The sequence below is a fragment of the Bombina bombina genome, chromosome 4, assembly GCF_027579735.1.
Source record: "Bombina bombina isolate aBomBom1 chromosome 4, aBomBom1.pri, whole genome shotgun sequence".
Lineage (NCBI taxonomy): Eukaryota > Metazoa > Chordata > Amphibia > Anura > Bombinatoridae > Bombina > Bombina bombina.
The window spans coordinates 106,293,665-106,314,523 of NC_069502.1; the positions used below are offsets into that span (position 1 = coordinate 106,293,665).

A 20,859-nucleotide genomic window follows, 5' to 3' on the forward strand; every position below is an offset into this window, starting at 1 on the left:
TTTAGATAGTCACATTTAAAACATATTCTGACAGTTGATAACAAAGAAAATACAATATAATGTGCCTTTAACAGCGAAAATTATTATGCATTAGATTACTTGATTGTATTAATTTAGAAACGTGTTTGAGCTTTCTTACTTGAGTCTTTGCCACATAAAAACACACATGTAACATTTATAAGGTTTGCCTTGGAATGCAGCCAATCTGTCCCATCAGGAACTAGGATTGTTATGAGCAAGGTAAGTTGTTTTCAGTTAATTTATAAACTCCCTTGAACTGAATTATAAGAACATCTAATCACATAAATCAAACACATTGCTATTGGTCTGTCAGTTTATTCCTTTAGGAATGCTGCCAGATTACACTATGCAACACCTTCACACTAAACATAAAGAACCAAACATCTTCAGCACATACTCTGGGTAAGACCATTAATTTCACAGTCATTTTTTAGAAGATTATATGATTATTATTATTTAGAAGATATATGTATTTTCATTTAAGTAGTTATAAATATCTCAGCATTTTACACTCTCATATTAAAAAAAAATTTGTTTGCTTTTTCTATGCATTGAAAAGAAGAGGTAAATATATAGTTGCAGGATTATTATTTATGTGAAACATTAGTCATATAGTATTTATTATTATTATAATTTAATTCAAGTTCTTAATGTAATTATTTAACCAAGGGCATACACAGGGTTAAAATGGTAGGTTCAGGACAGATAGAATGTGAGCTAGCATTAACATATACAGGTAAATAAAAAATGAGTAGGTCCAATGCTCTATTTGGGTTTGTCCATGCTTTCACAAGGAGATGAATCATATTCTCAACAAAATTATACAACCATTTGTCTATATCAGCATCCAGCCAATTATTATTTGTACATACATATATATATATATATATATATATATATATATATATACAAATACATCTTTAGCAATGTATGTTTGTGTATCTCTATGTAAAAGTGGCTTTTTTTCTAACAAATCTCATATCTTTAGCCCTTATAACTTTTTTGTACAGATCACTGTATTGAATATTCAAAAGTGATTGCAATCGCGATTTTGCTCAAGTTGTTATATCAGCGGAATGAAAATGGCTCACAAAATCTTTTGTGCCACACTTGTAATCCAGCCCATAACATTGTGGATCAATTTTAATTATTAAAATTCTATATATATTTATTATTACATTACAGAGGTTTACTCAACCCCCTCTCTTCTTAATGCTTTCTTGACTGTGTCACATAGAAAGCGGTCCTACCCGCTCCCTACATCATTTTGTGGGCTTGGTGTCTTCACGGATAGCTATGCACATGCACAAATTTTTATTCCAATACCATGCATACAATGTATTTGTATATTCATTGTATACATGCTTGCGCAGAGTTTAGCAGCATAGCAGGCTAACAGAATACGAGACTCATCAAATAAAAAAACGCATGTGTTGTATAAGTACTGGGCATGTGTGATTCTTTCTAGGATGCCAGTGTGATTGGAAGCTTAAATAACATGACCATAAAAAAAAGGGTATGAAAAAAGACAGGCGGAGGAACAGTAAAAGAATTTAAACAGTTACACCTAGATTATGAGTTTTGCGCTAAACAGGGTGCGAAACTAACACCAAAAAAGTTGCGTTATTGTAATCTCCATAGCGCTGCCATTACGAGTTACTGAAAAGCCTCCTTGTGCGTGCAATATGGTCGCATTAAGCTCCATACCGCACAAAATCCCCCATCAATGGGGAGAGAATGTTAGAAAAAAAATTAAAAAATCTAAAAGTGTTTTTATTTTTATAGGGCTATTAGATTAGGTGTAATTGGTTTTATTTTTTTTTATTATTTTAATTTTTTATAAGCTTAGTGTTTTTTAATTTTTCGTAATTTAGTGTTTATTATTTTTTGTAATTTTAGATTTTTTATTTTTTTTCGTAGTGTTAGGTTTTTTAAACTTGTAATTTAGGTTTTTAACTGGTAGTATTTTTGTATTTTATTAGAATAGTAATGTTAGTTTAATTTATAGTTTAATGTTAGGTTTATTTTTATTTCACAGGTAAGATTTTATTTATTTAAAGATAGTTATATTGTAATTTTTATTTAAAGTTAGGGGGGTGTTAGGTTTAGGGGTTAATAGTTTAATTTAGTGTTTTGTGATGTGGGGGGCTGGCAGTTTAGGGGTTAAAAGGTTTATTTAGTGGCGGCAATGTGGGGGGCCGAAGGTTTAGGGGTTAATAAGTTTATTTAGTAGCGGCGATGTGGGGGACCAGAGGTTTAGGGGTTAATAGGTTTATTTAGTAGCAGTGATATTGGAGGCTGGCGGTTTAGGGGTTAGTATGTTTATTTAGTAGCGGCAATGTGAGGGGCCAGAGATTTAGGGGTTAATAGGTTTTTTTAGTAGTGGCGATATGGGAGGCCAGAGGTTTAGGGGTTAATCATTTTATTTAGTTTAATTTAGTTTTTTTGCAATGTGGGGGGGGCGGCGGTCTAGGGGTTAATAGGTTTAGTTTAATAGTTATGATGTGGGGGGCTGGAGGTTTAGGGGTTAATACTTTATTATAGTGTTGGCGATGTGGGGGGCCGGCGGTTTAGGGGTTAATCGGTTTATTTAGGTGTCGGCGATGTCGGGGAGCAGCGGGTTAGGGGTTAATATTTTTTATTAGTGTCGGAGATGTTGGGGAGCGACAGTTTAGGGGTTAATATATTTAAATAGTGTTGACGATGTGGGTGGGCGACAGATTAGGGAATAATAACTTTAATAGTCGCGATGTGGATGGGTGGCAGATTAGGGGTTAATAGGTTTAATATAGTTATGTCATAACACTTTAGTTATGAGCTTTGTGAAACATTTTTGTTTTGCAAAATCCATAACTACTGGTCTCAGATGGCGGTATGGATCGTGTCGGCATAGGCTGTAATGCAAGCTTTTTAGGCTGAACGCACAACCTGTAATACCGGCGCTATGAAAATCCCACACAAAAACTTCATTTTTTGAGTGCGGAATGGACATTGCATTACAAGCCAAAATGCTTGCAGTATAGCTATACCGACACTACTTGTAATATGCGTTCCTGGCCATTACGCTGGAATGGCCATTTTTTCAGCATTAAAAGTCATACCACAACACTTGTAATCGAGCCATTTTGTGAGATATTATTTTTTAATACATGCATATTAAAGGCAAGTAATGAATGAATGTGCCATTAGTTTTAAAAGTTTGTTCAAATGAAGCATAGCATTGGCACCTAGTTTACGCTTACTTTAACTGGAAAGGGCTCCAATGCACTTATATTTATGTCTATATGTTTGTACATATGCATTGATATGCTTATATATGTATATATGTCTGTAAATACATATATACACTCTCATATTAATACATAAATACATATGTACACATATATAGACATATCTATATATATACATACTGTACATTTCCATCTTTAGACATATATATGTATGTATCTCTTTGTTAAAGTCCTTTGCCTTCCATTCCACTGAGATCATATATCTTTGAGTTCTTATAACTTTTATGTGCAATATTTTATTTTAATATTTTTTATTAGATGGGGTTATTATGAGTGTAACTATACTTTGTAATGTATTTTTGATGTGTTTTGTGCAACATTTTAGTTGCAGCTCTGAACAGCTCTGAAGTAGCAATAATCATTCTAGCGTAAATCGTGATCATGCTCACGTGATGACATTTGCTTTCAACTCGTAATACGAGTGCAATTTAACTAAGGGATTAAATGCCCTACATCTCCTGAGTGTCTGCTTGTAACCTAATTTAACCATAACTTAACACTTACCAAAACTTTATTATATATAAATAACAACACAACACAGTTTGTGGGTGAAAGACCTGTGGGTCGCATTTATTGATACCAGCCGTGGAACTGGCAGGTAACTTAACCACGGGTGGCGGCAATTGGGGCCTACATTCTAACTATGAATAACCCCTTCTAGAAAATTGCCAAGGGACACTGCTGCAGACCACAAGGTGGAGATACTCATGCAGCTTTACTATTTAGGGGTTTCTCGGCCCAACAATAATCAGCCCGAGCACGCCCAAGCATACCAAGCCTGTGACGTCACCCTGACCGCAATGGCCATTATTCAAACCTCCTTCCAGTCTGCAGCCGTGATCCTGACCACCCGCCAGATTAGGGTGCAAACATTAGAAACTTCAAACCAGTAGGTCCAGCGTTGACTTGACGAACAGCATGTCAGTAACTGGGGAGCTCAAAATTACTGTCTTTGGACTTAAGGAAGTAGTTCGAGTAACCCTCTTCCAGCCTCAGACACCTAGTCTCGAATAGAGACCAATTGCCACCTTCTATATACTTATCCGAATCAATAGTGCATTACAATTTCCAATCAGTAATGCAGAAATTCAAATCAATAATGCATTACAAGTGCCAATCCGTAATGCATAACGAATTCAAATCAATGATGCATAACAAAATCAAAACGACAGTGCATAACAAATTCAAAACAACAGTGCATAACAAATTCAAAACAACAGTGCATAACAAATTCAAAACAACAGTGCATAACAAATTCAAAACAACAGTGCATAACAGGGATGGGAGGGTGGGGAAAGATTTTCTGGGAATCCACAGGAACAAAGAGGAAGTGGAATCCCTTCACATCCCCTTTATAAGGTTGGTAGACCCCTCCCAACACAATGCAACATTGTAACTAACACACACACACAGCAGCACTCACTCCTCCAGGCCTTAACCCTTAGCTACATTCCGGGCTATTTGCCCTACACTTTCTTAAGGGATTAAATGCCCTACATCTCCTGAGTGTCTGCTTGTAACCTAATTTAACCATAACTTAACACTTACCAAAACTTTATTATATATAAATAACAACACAACACAGTTTGTGGGTGAAAGACCCGTGGGTCGCATTTATTGATACCAGCCGTGGAACTGGCAGGTAACTTAACCACGGGTGGCAGCAATCGGGGCCTACATTCTAACTATGAATAACCTCTTCTAGAAAATGGCCAAGGGACACTGCTGCAGACCACAAGGCGGAGATACTCACGCAGCTTTACTATTTAGGGGTTTCTCGGCCCAACAATAATCAGCCCGAGCACGCCCAAGCATACCAAGCCTGTGACGTCACCCTGACCGCAATGGCCGTTATTCAAACCTCCTTCCAGTCTGCAGCCGTGATCCTGACCACCCGCCACAAGAGACTGACCTGCATATTCAATGGTCCTGACTCTTGCCGCCACCCTATACTCTTAGGAGTAACTCCTGCCTGATGTTCTGCAAGAACAAATCTACTCCTGCTGGTTCTAAATGAACCCCATCCTGCCTATACAAACCCTTATGGGCTGCCGAGATGTTCCCGTGCTCTATCACAAAACCCTCGAGTTCAACTACCTGCTTCCTCAGGTCCCTATTGATCTTTTTCTGACCTGAAAAGCCACCTTATGACACACCATGTGCCTCCATCTTAATCTAGGGATCACATTCGACCACCAGATTCGCACACCTGGAAACCAGAGTTTGAACTCCCTCAGATCTGACTGCATTGCCCGAATTAAATCCAATGTGGGAATGGCCCCCACATCGTTGCTGCCGGCATGTAGTATCAGAATGTGGGGGTTCTCCCACCTTCTCGCGGCATTCTGCAGCAATGCAGGCAGATCTGCCCAGGCCAAGCCTCTGCGCCCTAGCCAATGTAACACAGCCCTGGACGAGGGAAATCCTAGCTGCTGTCCTCCTGGCATGGCTGCAGCTCTAATTGCGGCCCAGTTCACATAAGAATGGCCGACGATCCACACCCGTACAGGACCTGGACGTGTTTCTAAAAATAAAGAAAACAAGAGTTAGCCTGCTTGCAGTGGACCAGATCCTCATCAAACCTTGGCCCATTCCTCTTTAGGTATCACCCCCACAAGCCCCCAAACCCTTGCACCCTTGTCACATTGACCCCTGTTCTCAAGCATACAGCGGCCTAACATAGGACTTGTACCGCTGCGACCTCCACCACCCCAATGAGCGAATGCGATCCGAGGACCAACCCAGCTCTGCTGCTGTCATCGCTGCCCCCACTCGGAAGGAGTGTGGGGCAATCCGAGACCCATCTAGACTAGCCTTTTTCGCTACCCTACCTAAAACCTTCCCAAACTGGTATCTGGTCAGCAGGTCTCTAGTGGCATGTATTAGAAACCTGGAGGAGCCTCCTGGCCGCACATCCAGTTATGATGACACCAGCCATACTGGGCAACAGGTAACACCAGGCTGCCCCGGCAAGGAAAGCCAAACCCCCCGGCCCTCGGTTTTTGACCTGGGAATGAACAATAGCATGGAGTCATCCACCAACCTAACATGATTGTGCATGACCCCCCCTGTGACTGCCGTCTTGGCGCGCGGTACCAACTCGCCCACCCTTAATGCGCCGTGAAACGCCAGGCCGAAGGCCGCCCCGAAGAGCTGAACCTCGAAAGGCGAGGAACATATCTCTGGCAGGACCGCCAGCAACTTTACCAGCCGTTCTGCCGTAATGGGCTGCCTTGTGTCCTGTCGTGGAACTTCCAGATGACCCCACCCCCTAATATGGTGAATTGTTTGTGCAATGCCGCCCCCTGCAGATTTGTGGCCGATCGGCCGCTAGCAGGGGGTATCAATTAACGCGATCATATGAGATTGGGCGTACTGATGTCCAAAGCCTCGGAGGTGGCGTATGAGTTAAGGAGCAGCGGTCTTAAGACCGCTGCTTCTTAATTCCTATTTCTGGCGAGCCTGAAGGCTCACGCAGAAACAGGGGTATACGGCCCCTTTTGGGCCATGATAAATCGGCCCCATAGTGTGGTTGTGTTTGAGACACTGAACAGTATTTATATTGGAACACAGTGAGCCAGTTAATATTTTGAACTGGTGTTTTTTTTCCCCTGTATTGATTCTCTCTAACATTTAGGGGTAGATTTATTTATGGTAGAGCGGACATGATTCGCTTAATGCCGACAGCGTATTTAACATTGCACAAGCATTTCTGGTAACATGCTTGTGCAATGTCGCCCCCTGCTCACTGGCGGCCAATCGGATCATAGTGGATCGTGATGATTTCAATCCACCACCGCTGCTTCTTAACTTTCGTTTCTGGCAGACGAGAAACAATGGTGCGTTGATGCAGCATCCGCTGCTTAATAAATCGACCCCTTAGATTAAAGAAGCTAAGTTACACTTTGGGACTTTCCTTGTTACAGATAATTACTCTGGATATCCTTTTTTTCCATTTTTTGCTGAACCTCTGATTTTACCTGCAAGTTAAACCTATTTCAATGGGTTGTGGTTTCAAAAAACAAAAGCAGCTATTTTATATACACAAATTTACCTAAAGAAGCCATTTCTCATACATTTTATACTCTGCAGCTGGTATAATAAGTCACTGGAAACACATTAAGTGAAAAACTATTTTACAGTACTCTGCCCCTTTAACACATTGCAGGTGTAATACCATATTATACATAGTAAAGGTGAAATGGCAATTTACAGTAAAAGACATTTGATAATAGTAATAGTAATTTTAGAAATCCAGCAGCTACAAAGATCTATACATATAGGAAAACTATTATTTAAATGGAAAAACATATAATGGACATTTTTTTAAAAATAAAAATGAAAAAACTAACAAACCTATTTGTAAAGTATAAGCAATACATTTCATTAAGCACTAATGATTACAGTAATATTACACCTTATACAAAAAGAAAAAAATAATAATATGATATAACGATATAAGGGTAAAAACACCTTTTAGCACTCATATGTTATGTTTGCAACTATGTATAAGACTGCAATAAACAATGTTGCAAATACTGCTGACAGATGGCTAAAAACACATGCACGTTCCTGTGCTCTCATAAGATTACTCTTTAACAAAGGATACCAAGAGAACTAAGCAACATTGAGAATAGATGTAAATTGGAAAGTTATTTAAAAATGTCATACTCCATCCAATCAATTTAAGTTTCATTTTGACTTTACTGTCCCTTTAACTATATTGGTACAGATTATTAGTGGATCGCAAACGTGTGCGCGCAAGCGATATTGGCTTTTTGCAATTGATTTGGCTTTTTGCAATCGATTGCGTGCAGGTTAAATTACTCTGATATTACAAGTTAAAAGTAAGCAAGATTGCTGGAGCACAATTCAAGTTAAAGCTCATTGGGTTAGCACATCCTCTGAGCTCTGGTTAACTGTTTCGAGAAACAAAAAAGTGTCACAAAACACATCAACTATACATTACAACATACAGTTACACTCTCAATAACACCATCTAATAAAAATAATTTATAAAAAAGATTGCACACTAAAGATATAAGGGCCCCTATTTAAGAAGGTCTGGCGGACCTGATCCGACAGTGCGGATCAGGTCCGCCAGACCTCGCTGAATACGGCGAGCAATATGCTCACCGTATTCAGCATTGCGCCAGCAGCTCACAAGAGCTGCTGGTGCAACGCCGCCCCCTGCAGACTCGCGGCCAATGGGCCGCCAGCAGGGGGGTGTCAATCAACCCGATCGCCACTCAGAGCAGGCGGACAGGTTATGGAGCAGCGGTCTTTGTGGTCTTTAACATAAAGATAGATACATATACATGTCTAAATATGGATATGTATGTATATGTACACATGTATTTATGTATTCATATGTGTATATATGTATTTACAGATATAAATACACATATAAACATATAAGTACATATGTACGCACATATATAGACACATACATATATATATAAACCAAAATTCATTAAAATTATGGGGGGAGATAAAAAACTGAAATTAAAATCCTCCATGTCTCAAAAGTAAATCAATGTAAATATTTGCATAGGAAATTAGCACATCTAGGCAAGTATCCCCGCTTGCATTTCCACAGAAATTCTTAATATACAATGTTACCAATGCACAAGAGAATTGTGGGTAAGATATGCAAATTAGATATGCAAATTCTCAGTTTTTTTGCTTCAAAATACTGTTTTGACACAGCGATCCTTTTAACAGGATTATTACAGCAAACCAGTGAGTGATTTCTGGTTTGCATTGGTAACATTGTATATGAAGAATTTCTGGGGAAAAGCAAGCGGGGATACTTGCCTAGATGTGCTAATTTCCTATGCAAATATTTACATTGATTTATATATATATATATAAATATATATATATATATATATATATATATATATATATATATATATATATACACAGTAAGTTCATTGGTGCCCTTTGCAGTTATGTAGATTAAAAAATGTAAAAGCATATTTATGCAATATTCATATTTATAGTGTTATACAGTGTATTACTGTAAATGTTTCATATTCCAATGTTCTGCACATAGGAGAATATGTTCTAAGTATTTGTACATAGATATTTCTATATATATTCGTATATATCTATACCTATATATAATAATCTATATAGGTATAGATATATATTGTTCAAAAATATTATATATATATAAATATGTATTTATGAATAAATTGCACATATTCTTGTTTGTGCAGCACATTGCAATGTGAAATATTCATATTTTCATGTCGGGTTAGCGCACATGAGAATATGTGATCAGGTTTGCACGCGTGAAGGGTGATATTGCACTCGTTGGGTTAGCGTGCAAGCAAAAACAAATTACTTTCAACTCATAATACGAGCGCAACCCGATGTGCACAAAAAGCTTACTTCTATCACAACCAACACTCAAGCTCGAGATTTTTTTCAACTTTTTTTTCCTCCATTAACTTCTATGGAGGAATAGGTCATCGCTCGTGCAATATTGTACGTTCGGCTTTTTGCGCACGTCGTGTTAGCATGAGATCAATAACTTTTTACTTTAAACTCTTTATACAAGCTCAACCCGACAAGCGCAGAAAGTTTACTTCTAGCATAATTAGCACTCTAGCAAAAGCGCTAAATAGTGCTACACTGGTAATCTGGCCCATTATAGGCAGGATTTTCCATGTGGGTTAGCAGAAATGAATTTAGGGGAGATTAAAATATTTATATATGCATGTTATCTATCAGAAATTAAACATTACAAAAGTTCTGCATACGAATAAATGTTTTAAAATACTGTAATTTTGTTAGCAAATTCAGTATTGTTTGCAATCTAGGAACATACCACTTGAAAATCCCTTGAATATGTTTATGATATCATATTTGCTGTGGCTAATAAGGGACAGATATCCAGTGACCAACCATGCAAAGGGTTGCATGTAACTGGCTCAACTATCTGAAATCTCTTGGGAACAAAAGTTTGCAGAGACAAAATGAATAAAACAGGCAAAATACATCATGAAATTCTGTTACAGGTGCATAAGAGCTGACAATCCATTTATGCAATGTCACTGTGTTCTAATCACTATTTTGCAGGTATGTAATGCTGAGGTGCAGCATGTAAGAGAATAAAGGGTGTGCTCAATTCCCAGCCTTTATCTGAGAAACATTATTTTGCTGATTCATGTGGTCCCCGCACATGAAAAGATTGATTAGACAAACCGAAGCCAGCAATAGAATGTAAATGAGCGTATACATCTGACACTTTGGGGCTTGGTTAGGAGTCTGAAAATCAGTAAAACTATCAAAACTTGACATTGTTACATAAATGTTATGGGTGTTATGTTTAGTTTATATGCAACTCTATGATTTATTTCTATTGCACTTGTTTCCTGTTTTGCATTTCCTGTTCCTGTTGATTCTCTGCTAAGATCATGGCTTCTTTACACTAATGCCTTGTACTGTCATTACTTTTATTTACACCACATGAAACAATAAACACTCCCAGATGGGCTATATAAATGGATCATCTATAAAAAAATGTATTTAAAGAGACATCTAGTGTACAATGTCCCTTTAAGCTTGTGTCCTGTGTTTCTTAATGGTTGGTGACTCAGGCAGGACCATGAATGAGAGGGGTCTATAGTGATTGTATACATGGATGTCTATATAGAGATGATGGATTCAGCTTGTGCTGGTACAACAGTGAGAGGGTTCTTCCCTGTTTGGTGCCATACGGAGCAGTTAGATGTCCATGCCTAGATCCACAGTTTTAAAACGTGTCTGTTAGCGTAAGAAAATCAGTCATGTTCTATGGGATCATTTCTCAGAGCTGACTGATCACCTGTTTATTGTGAGGCATAAAAAATCAATCATATTTATGGCTAGATTACAAGTGGAGTGCTACATTTTACTATTTGTGGGAGCGGAATAATTAACCAGCCATTACAAGTGGGTAGCATTTGGCGCTCCGAAAATTAACCAGAGATCCGATCTATGGTTACTTTTCTAAAAGTGCCCCAAATGCCCTCAAAATAGAGGGGATTAAAGTTTTTTATTTAAAAAAAAAAATTATTTTTTTTTTTTAAATTAAAAAACTGCACTAGGAAGTTTTGGGGTCTAAAGTTGGTGGGAGTGGGAAAAGTGCCTTTACATGATGGTCTATGGGAACTGTGTGTTCCCAGTAAATGTATATGACTATATACATATTTATTTATTTATGTATAAATATGTGTATATACACATATCAACATATAAATATATATGTATATAGTCATATCCTATAATATAAAATGGCAAGTGTGTTTGTCTGAAGCTGTCATGCGCAGTAGAGACAGCGAGAGGACAAACACACCTGGCCTTAGAGTCTACCTGATCTGCTGTCCACGGCATGACAACGGTGGGCTGGAGTGGGCGTGGCCGGGCGCGGTCACTGGTGTGAGAGAGACAGATCCAAAGAGAGGGGGGAGAGAGCAAAAGAGATGGGAAAGAACAAAAGAGGGGGGGGGGAGAGCAAAAGAGAGGGGAAAGAGCAAAAGAGAGGGGAGAGAGAGCAAAAGAGAGGGGAGAGAGAGCAAAAGAGAGAGGAAAGAGCAAAAGAGAGGGAAGAGAGAGCAAAAGAGAGGGGGGAGAGAGAGCAAAAGAGAGGGGGGAGAGAGAGAGCAAAAGAGAAGGGGAGAGAGAGCAAAAGAGAGGGGGGAGAGAGAGAGGGGCAGAGAAAGAGAGAGCAAAAGATAGAGGGAGAGAGCAAAAGAGAGGGGGAGAGACAGCAAAAGAGAGGGAAGAGAGAGAGAGGAGGGGAGAGAGAGCAAAAGAGAGGGGGGAGAGAGAGAAAAAGAGAGGGGGAGAGAGAGAACAAAAGAGAGGGGGAGAGAGAGAGCACAAAAGAGAGGGGGGAGAGATGAAGCGCAAAAGAGAAGGGGGAGAGATGGAGTACAAAAGAGAGGGAGGAGAGAGAGCAAAAAGAGAGGGGGGAGAGAGAGAGCAAAAGAGAAGGGGAGAGAGCACAAAAGAAAGAGGGAGAGAGTGCAAAAGAGAGGGGGGAGAGAGAGAGAGCGCAAAAGAGAGGAGAGAGAGAGAAAAGAGAGAGGGGAGAGAAAGCAAAAGAGAGGGGGGAGAGAGGGAGCAAAAGAGAGGGGAAAGAGCAAAAGAGAGAGGGGAGAGAGAGAGCAAAAAAGAGGGGGAGAGAGAGCAAAAGAGAGGGGGGAGAGAGAGCAAAAGAGAGGGGGGAAAAGAGCGCAAAAGAGAGGGGGGAGAGAGAGCAAAAGAGAGGGGGAGAGAGAAAGCAAAAGAGAGAGGGGGAAAGAGCAAGGGGTGGGACCGCTGTGCTGCAAAAAATGGCCCTTGTGAATGGGCTTTAAGACTAGCACATATGTATTTAAAAGTGCTGCCCATCACTGCGCTACTTACCCCCTTTACTGCGTGAGGTTATGATGCCGTCTCTTTGCATGCAAACGGTTTATAGCGCTCCACTTGTAATCTGGCTCTAAAGCAGCTGATTTCTGAGACATGCTTTAGTTACATATTAATGATACTGGGGAGAGGAGTCTGTAGTAAAGTTATATTTCCAAGATATTGTAACCAACTGTGAAAATAAATATGCCTGTTAGCAATTTAAAGGGACACAAAACCTAAACACTTCACATTTATTTCTATGATCAAATTAGCTTCTTTGTCAAGGTATTCTTTGTTAAATATCATATCTAGCTAGGTAGTGTGCACGTGTGTGGATCACTGCATGGCCGGAAACACTGCTGCCATCTAGTGCCCTTGTAGATGTATACCTGTTAAAATATTCTTGCAAATATGCTATCATATAATGCTCCAGTCTCATGCACAGTTCTGAGCTTATCTAGCTGTTTTTCAACAAAGGATACCAAGATAATTAAATACATTAATAGAAGTAAATTGGAACCTTTTTAAAAAATCCATGCTCTGTCTGAATCATGAGGCATACATTTTGGGTTTCATGTCCTTTTAATGTGAGTTCAATAAGGAAATACCAGTAACTGTGACAGAAAAAAACATTAGGCATTGATTCTAAGTGGATATTTAAAGATTAAGCTGATATTAAAAGAAGGAAAACATTTTTTTGAAAGTACGCATCTTCACAAATAATAAAGAAGGAACATAACAATTTTCCTGACCTAACTTTCCATCTGTTCCTATTACTGCTGCTGTACCTCACATTACTGCCAAGTGACCCCTGCCCCTTGTGATACAGATAGGAGAGACCTGCCCAGCTGCACAAAGTCCAGGCAAGTGTGGCAGAAGATGAAGTGGGATCTTCTTGTCACTATACTGGTCTATTTAATATCCCTTTATACACAAAACAACCTAGCTAGTTATAGTGTCTTAAAGCTATAGGGTCCCAGCAGTACTGTTGTGACACAGCTGGCATGCAGGGGATGATGGGGCTTATTCTGGGATAGCTGTGCATGTTCTCTCATTCCAGTACAGACTATGCAGTAATTATATGCTATAGGCGTTTCCTCTCCATGCATTGGCATTTCCTCTCTATTAGCATTGGTGTACATTGTTGCAAACACTATTGCCAGAGCTCCAATGTAACTTTAATAAGTAAATTTGAAGTTGTTTTTAAAAAAGTTTAATTTTGTTTTATTTTGACTTTACTGTCCCTTTAAATGATTATTTGTTCATAATTAGTTGCCATCTCACTTAGGGGCCAATGATCTAAACGTCCCCGGATCAGACCTGTTTTTTCACGCCGACCCTTGCAGGGGCTGCTCTGGTGAAATTGTCTTAAGAAAGGGTTAGCTCCTGCAAGTTTAGAGAAGTATCCTATAGAAAGTAATGTCGCTAACTGAAAAGGGAAACTTTGCTGGGTAGAGCGAAGTTATCAGTGAGCAGGGGCACACTTTAAAAATTAGCTTCTGCATCAAAAACATATCACATTGCATTACTTTCTTTGTATAGCATCTTACAATCGCCTCTATTTACGTATGCATGTGTTTTTCTATTAGGGTATTAAGTATATTTGCATATTTTGTCAAAACCTTGACAACTTTTAGGGGTCGATTTATCAAAGGCTTTCGCCAGCCTTTGAGCCCCTACGGCTGCAGGTTCTCACACGAGAACCTGCACGCCGTATTTAACAAGCAGTGGTCATCAGACCGCTGCTTTGCTAACCTCTTTGCCACCTTTTGTTTGGCAAAATTCAATCTCCCCAGTCTTTTTATTGCCCGGGGAGATTTATAGCTCCTGCCCGCACGTGTTTGGCTGTGCGCGGGCAGGGGGCGGGATTGCATGCAAGTGCAAAATAGCACTTGTGTACAATGCTGAGTTCCTCCAAGAGAATTCAGACTGCCAGAGGCGAGCTGGGGGGACATGGGCGCGTATATATGCGCCCCTGTCCGCCTCAGCGTGATAAATTGCCCCCTTAGTTTGCAAGAAAAAACAGTGGGATTTGTAGTGGAGAAATGTTTACATAATTACATTGGGCTTTGGAAGAAAATGTCATATACGCCTATGGAATGCCCATGTTCAGCCCATTTTATGAAAAAAAACAACAGTTTTTTTTTTGTTTTGTACTTATAAGTACAAATTTCTTTGTGTTTTTTACACATTTAGGGGCATGTTTATCAAGCTCCGGATGGAGCTTGATGCCCCGTGTTTCTGGCGAGCCTGCAGGCTCGCCAGAAACAGCAGTTGTGAAGCAGTGGTCACAAAGACCGCTGCTCCATAACCTGTCCGCCTGCTCTGAGCAGGTGGACAGACATCGCCAGAAATCAACCCGATCGAGTACGATCAGGTTGATTGACACCCCACTGCTGGGGGCGGCGTTGTACCAGCAGCTCTTGTGAGCTGCTGGTGCAATGCTGAATACGGCGAGCGTATTGCTCGCCGTATTCAGCGAGGTCTGTCGGACCTGATCCGCACTGTCGGATCAGGTCCGACAGCCCATGATAACTTGAGGCTACTGTGTACTTAAATTACGATTTATGCTGTTTACATTTATTACAATTTATTCCTGTGTCAAATTGTATGTTTTAGATAAAAAACGATTTTTGGTGAACAATTTTAGTAAACAACACAATGGGCAAGATTACAAGTTGCGCAGTATGTATTTTCAGTCTATAGTCTACATATAAAATATTTTTTTCACAAGCAATTTTCATTGCGCTGATATTACAAGTGTTGAAAAATCACGATTGCCCTAGAGAAAATCGCCTTTTACGCAACAATCCTTTCCACACTCAAAAAGAGCTGTAGTAAATAGTTTTCCACAACAAAAAAGTTTCATGAAACACTTCTAAAATACATTATAAAGTACAATTACACTTATATTAACACTGTATAATAAAACTTATTTAAAAAAAATATTGCATAAAAAAGTTATAGCTCAAAGATAGGAGATCTCAGGTGTTAGAAAAAAAAAGGCAGACAATGGCTTTAACATTGAGACACATACTGTACATATACATTGTCAAAGATGTATTTGTATATATATATATATATATATATATATATTTATATATTAGGGATGGGCAAATGTTTCGCAACATTCGAAAAACGGCACGAATTTTAACACATTTGTTTGTTCGAATCGAATTTCGAATGTTTACATAACATTCTAACATTCGATTTTCCAATGTTCGGTTTCGAATTTTACGATTACATTCGAAAATATTCTTTTCGAAAAATTCGAATTTAGATTGTAATAGTATTTCTAATGCTTTTTCTTTAAATGTAATATTCGAATTATGCAATATTCGAATTCGAAAAATTTGAATTTAGATTGTAATAGTATTTCTAATGCTTTTTCTTTAAATGTAATATTCGAATTATGCAATACGTGTATTCGAATTCGAAAAATTCAAATTTAGATTGTAATAGTATTTCTAATGCTTTTTCTTTAAATGTAATATTCGAATTATGCAATATTCGAATTCGAAAAATTCAAATTTATATTCGAATTAGAAAAATTCGAATTTATATTCGAATTAGAAAAATTCGAATTTATATGTTTGTAATAGTATTTCTAATGCTTTCTTTAAATGTAATATTCGAATTATGCAATATTCTATATGGAAACATTCAAAATGATATATTTGTATCTATTATGTATCAATTTACTAGATTCCCACCCTACCACATGAACTATTGAACTTCTGAATAGTATTTGTTAAATAGAATGTTAAATTCGAAATTTCGAATGTGGACATTCAATATAATTATAAACATTCGAATTCGAAAGTGACATTCAAAAACTGTAAATAACATTCGATTTTCGAATTTTTAAGAATATTCGTTCTTATCGACATTCGGATTTAGAATTCGAATTTCGGTAATAACATTCGTTCTACATTCGAAATTCGAAAATTTACACATTCGCCCATCCCTAATATATATATATATATATATATATATATATATATATATATATATATATATATATATGTATAAATATATATTATTGTTTGTATATGTGTATATATCTGGGGTGTATTTTGGCCTAGGCAAACAAGGCACTTGCCTAGGGAGGCAGATTTTGGGGAGCAGCACTATCTCACTACACACACACTCACTTCACCCAAACATACACAAATATACACCCTCACCAAAAATATTATGGCCTAAAACCTGGGGAGAGGGCAGCAGAATTTTGAGTGCCTAGGGCAGCACAAAACCTAAATACGCCACTGGTATATATGTATTACCAGTCATATATACACATATAGAAACATTAATATATATGTACACATACATAAACCTATATATAAGTGCATTAAGCAGATGAAAACATGATAAAACATATTTATGCAATAATCATATTTAATAAAGATTTTAGTTATGTACTTACTGTAAATATATCACATTTCTTAATGCGAATATGCTATGTTGTATGCACGATGGGTGTTTTTTTTATTTTTTTTCAACATTTTTTTTTCCTTTATTGACTTCTATGGGAAATGCGAAATTGTAATGGAGTTTTCGCCATCTCAGGTGTTTTTTTCCATTTTTTATTTCTCCATTGATCTCTATATACATGCACGCGAAAACACAAGTTAGTTTATGTGCGGGATCCAGGTTAACACATATGCAAAATAACGCCTAGATTTAGAGTTTGGCGTTAGCCGTCAAAAGCAGCGTTAAGGGGTCCTAACGCTGCTTTTTAACGCCCGCTGGTATTTAGAGTCAGGCAGGAAAGGGTGTACCACTCACTTTCTTTCCGCGACTCGAGGCTACCGCAGATCCTCTTACGTCAATTGCGTATCCTATCTTTTCAATGGGATTTGCCTAACGCTGGTATTACGAGTCTTGGAAGAAGTGAGCGGTAGAGCCTCTACCGACAAGACTCCTACCGTCAAAAAAAGTCTGTAGTTAAGAGCTTTATGGGCTAACGCGGGAACATAAAGCTCTTAACTACTGTGCTATAAAGTAACTAACACCCATTAACTACTATGAACCCCTAAACCGAGGCCCCCCACATTGCAAACCCTATAATAATTTTTTTTAACCCCTAATCTGCCGCTCCGGACACCGCCGCAACCTACATTATCCCTATGAACCCCTAATCTGCTGCCCCTAACATCACCGACACCTATATTATATTTATTACCCCCTAATCTGCCCCTCCCAACGTCGCCGCCACCTACCTACACTTATTAACCCCTAATCTGCCGACCGGACCTCGCCGCCACTATAATAAATGTATTAACCCCTAAACCGCCGTACTCCCTCCTCGCAAACACTATAATAAATTTTTTTAACCCCTAATCTGCCCTCCCTAACATCGCCGCCACCTACCTACAAATATTAACCCCTAATCTGCCCCCCCCACCGTCGCCACTACTATAATAAAGTTATTAACCCCTAAACCTAAGTCTAACCCTAACCCTAACACCCCCCTAAATTAAATATAATTTAAATTTAATGAAATAAATTTACTATAATTAAATAAATTAATCCTATTTAAAACTAAATACTTAGCTATAAAATAAACCCTAATATAACTACAATATAAATAATAATTACATTGTAGCTATTTTAGCATTTATATTTATTTTACAGGCAACTTTGTATTTATTTTAACTAGGTACAATAGCTATTAAATAGTTAATAACTATTTAATAGCTACCTAGTTAAAATAATTACAAAATTACCTGTAAAATAAATCCTAACCTAAGTTACAAATACACTACATTATCAATAAATTAATTAAATAAATTACCTACAATTAGCTAAACTAAAATACAATTAAATAAACTAATCTATAATACAAAACCCCCCCACTAAATTACAGAAAATATAAAAAATTACAAGAAGTTTAAACTAATTACACCTAATCTAAGCCCCCTAATAAAATAAAAAAGCCCCCCAAAATAATAAAATGCCCTACCCTATTCTAAATTACAAAGTAATCAGCTCTTTTACCAGCCCTTAAAAGGGCATTTTGCGGGGCATTGCCCCAAAGTAATCAGCTCTTTTACCTGTAAAAAAATATAACCCCCCCAACATTAAAACCCACCACCCACATACCCCTACTCTAACCCACCCAAACCCCCCTTAAATAAACCTAACACTAACCCCCTGAAGATCTCCCTACCTTGAGTCGTCTTCATCCAGCCGAGCCGAATTCTTCATCCAAGCGGAGCAAGAAGAGGTCCTCCATCTGGTAGAAGTCTTCATCCAAGTGGGGCAAGAAGAGGTCCTCCATCCGGTAGAAGTCTTCATCCAAGCGGCGTCTTCTATCTTCATCCATCCGGAGTGGAGCGGAGCCATCTTCTATCCAGCTGACGTGGAGCCATCCTCTTCAACCGTCGGACTAACGACGAATGACGGTTCCTTTAAGGGACGTCATTGCAAGATGGCGTCCCTCGAATTCCGATTGGCTGATCAGAACAGCCAATAGAATGCGAGGTCAATCCGATTGGCTGATTGGATCATCCAATCGGATTGAACTTTAATCTGATTGGCTGATTGAATCAGCCAATCAGATTTTTCCTACCTTAATTCCGATTGGCTGATAGAATCCTATCAGCCAATCGGAATTCGAGGGAAGCCATCTTGCATGAGGTCCCTTAAAGGAACCATCATTCGTCGTTAGTCCGTCGGTTGAAGAGGATGGCTCCGCGTTGGCTGGATGGAAGATGGCTCCGCTCCGGATGGATGAAGATAGAAGACGCCGCTTGGATGAAGACTTCTACCGGATGGAGGACCTCTTCTTGCCCCGCTTGGATGAAGACTTCTACCGGATGGAGGACCTCTTCTTGCTCCGCTTGGATGAAGAATTCGGCTTGGCTGGGTGAAGACGATTCAAGGTAGGGAGATCTTCAGGGGGTTAGTGTTAGGTTTATTTAAGGGGGGTTTGGGTGGGTTAGAGTAGGGGTATGTGGGTGGTGGGTTTTAATGTTGGGGGGTTGTATTTTTTTTACAGGTAAAAGAGCTGATTACTTTGGGGCAATGCCCCGCAATAAGCCCTTTTAAGGGCTGGTAAAAGAGCTGATTACTTTGTAACTTAGAATAGGGTAGGGCATTTTATTATTTTATTAGAGGTCTTAGATTAGGTGTAATTAGTTTAAACTTCTTGTAATTTTTTTTATTTTCTGTAATTTAGTGTTTGTTTTTTTGTATTATAGATTAGTTTATTTAATTGTATTTTAGTTTAGCTAATTGTAGGTCATTTATTTAATTAATTTATTGATAGTGTAGTGTTAGGTGTATTTGTAACTTAGGTTAGGATTTATTTTACAGGTAATTTTGTAATTATTTTAACTAGGTAGCTATTAAATAGTTATGAACTATTTAATAGTTATTGTACCTAGTTAGAATAAATACAAAGTTGCCTGTAAAATAAATATAAATGCTAAAATAGCTACAATGTAATTATTATTTATATTGTAGCTATATTAGGGTTTATTTTATAGGTAAGTGTTTAGTTTTAAATAGGAATAATTTATTTAATTATAGTAAATTTATTTAGATTAATTTAAATTATATTTATTTTAGGGAGGGTGTTAGGCTTAGACTTAGGTTTAGGGGTTAATAACTTTATTATAGTAGCGGCGAAGTTGGGGGCAGGAGATTAGGGGTTAATAATCGTAGATAGATGGCGGCCATGTTAGGGAGGGCAGATTAGGGGTTAATACAATTTATTATAGTGTTTGCGAGGCGGGAGTGCGGCTTTTAGGGGTTAATACATTTATTATAGTGGTGGCGAGGTCCGGTCGGCAGATTAGGGGTTAATAAGTGTAGGTAGGTGGCAGCGACGTGGGGGGGGGGGCAGATTAGGGGTTCATAGGGATAATGTAGGTAGCGGCGGTGTCCGGAGCGGCAGATTAGGGGTTAATAATAAAATGCAGGTGTCATCGATAGCAGGGGCGGCAGATTAGGGGTTAATAAGTGTAAGGTTAGGGGTGTTTAGACTCGGGGTTCATGTTAAGGTGTTAGGTGTAGACTTAGAAAGTGTTTCCCCATAGGAAACAATGGGGCTGCGTTAGGAGCTGAACGCTGCTTTTTTGCAGGTGTTAGTTTTTTTTTCAGCCAGCTCAGCCCCATTGTTTCCTATGGGGATATCGTGCATGAGCACGTT

General features: G+C 38.5%; 1 pseudogene; it reads left to right on the forward strand.

Annotated features, from left to right (window-relative positions):
* Positions 1–381: 381 nt before the first annotated feature.
* The window catches only part of LOC128655960 (cytochrome P450 2K6-like), a 115,252-nt pseudogene continuing 94,774 nt past the window's right edge, over positions 382–20,859 (forward strand).